Below are 2,010 nucleotides of genomic sequence, written 5' to 3'. Positions count from 1 at the left end.
AGGATTGCCACCCCAGCTTTCTTTTGGTGTCCATTAGCATGGTAAATGGTTTTCCACCCCCTCACTTTCAATCTGGGGGTGTCTTTGGGTCTAAAATGAGTCTCTTGCAGACAGCATATCGATGGATCTTGTTTTTTAATCCAGTCTGTTAGCCTGTGTCTTTTGATTGGGGCATTTAGCCCATTTACATTCAAGGTAACTATTGAAAGATAGGAATTTAGTGCCATTGTATTGCCTGTAAGGTGACTGTTACCGTATATTGTCTGTGTTCCTTTCTGGTCTATGTTGCTTTTAGGGTCTCTCTTTGCTTAGAGGACCCCTTTCAAGATTTCCTGTAGGGCTGGTTTTGTGTTTGCAAATTCCTTTAGTTTTTGTTTGTCCTGGAAGCTTTTTATCTCTCCTTCAATTTTCAATGACAGCCTAGCTGGATAGAGTATTCTTGGCTGCATATTTTTCTCATTTAGTGCTCTGAATATATCCTGCCAGTCCTTTCTGGCCTGCTAGGTCTCTGTGGATAGGTCTGTTGCCAATCTAATGTTTCTACCATTGTAGGTTACATATCTCTTCTCCCGAGCTGCTTTCAGGATTTTCTCTTTGTTTATGAGACTCGTAAGTTTTACTATTAGATGTCGGGGAGTTGACCTATTTTTATTTAATTTTGAGAGGGGTTCTCTGTGCTTCCTGGATTTTGATGCCTGTTTCCTTCCCCAAATTAGGGAAGTTCTCTGCTATAATTTGCTCCATTATACCTTCTGGCCCTCTCTCTCTTTCTTCTTCTTCTGGGATCCCAATTATTCTAATGTTGTTTCGTCTTATGGTATCGCTTATCTCTCGAATTCTGCCCTATGATCCAGTAGTTGTTTATCTCTCTTTTTCTCAGCTTCTTTATTTTCCATCATTTCATCTTCTATATTACTGATTCTCTCTTTTGCCTCATTTATTCTAGCAGTTAGCGCCCCCATTTTTGATTGCACCTTATTAATAGCCTTTTTGATTTCTACTTGGTTGAATTTTAGCTCTTTTACTTCGACAGAAAGAGTTTCTCTAATAACTTCCATATTTTTTTCAAGCCCAGCTAGTATCTTTAAAGTGATGATTCTGAACTCTAGATCTGACATCGTACTAATGTCCGTATTGAGTAGGTCCCTGGCAGTCGGTACTGCCTCTTGTTCTTTTTGTTGAGGTGATTTTTTTCCGTCTTGTCATTTTGTGCAGAGGAGAATAGATTAATGAGAGAACAAAATGCTAGCAGAGTAACCACGTCCCCAGAAAATATACTCTAAACAAATCAGAAAAGACCTGAAGCAGTGGGATAACAAGGGGAAAGAGAGAAAAAAGAAAAAGAAAAAAAAGAAAAAGATAAAGATAAAGATAAAAACAAAAACAAACAAAACAAAACAACAACAACAAAAGAAAAACCAGAATGTGATCAAATATGATCTATATGGTATATAGATCCGTGTCACACACTAGATTTGGGGTGTATTTTGGTCTTTTAGAAGAAAGTGTCTCCCAAAATTTTAAAGAAAGAAAAACTTATATATGTACAAAAATAAGGGTTGATATGATGAAAGGATGGAAAATGACTGTAAAAATGGAAATTATAAAAAATTTTATAAAAGGAATTGATAAGAAGTTGTTTGAAAAAAGAAAGAAGAGGATTTAAAAAAAGAAAAAAGAAAAAGAAAAAAAAAAGGGAGAGGATGTGATCAGGCAGGGGAATAGAAAACACCATATACTAGAGATTTAGGGTATATTTTAATCTGTTAGAAGAAACTATCTCAAAATTTTAAAGAGAGAACAACTTATATATATAAGCCAAAAATACGGGTAACTACTATGAAGGGATAGAATATGACTCTAAAAATGAAAAATAAAAATTTTTTTTTAAAAAAAAGGGATTGATAAGATGTTGTTTGAAAAAGGGAAAGAGAAAAATTCAAAAAGAAATAAAAAGACAAAAAGACAGTTAAAAAAAAAATTAACTTTAAAAGACTAAGGAATCATGGT

The sequence above is a fragment of the Mirounga leonina genome, unplaced genomic scaffold (assembly GCF_011800145.1).
Source record: "Mirounga leonina isolate KUSES-001 unplaced genomic scaffold, KU_Mleo_1.0 Mir_353, whole genome shotgun sequence".
NCBI classification, from domain to species: domain Eukaryota; kingdom Metazoa; phylum Chordata; class Mammalia; order Carnivora; family Phocidae; genus Mirounga; species Mirounga leonina.
This window is presented reverse-complemented; position numbering follows the sequence as displayed.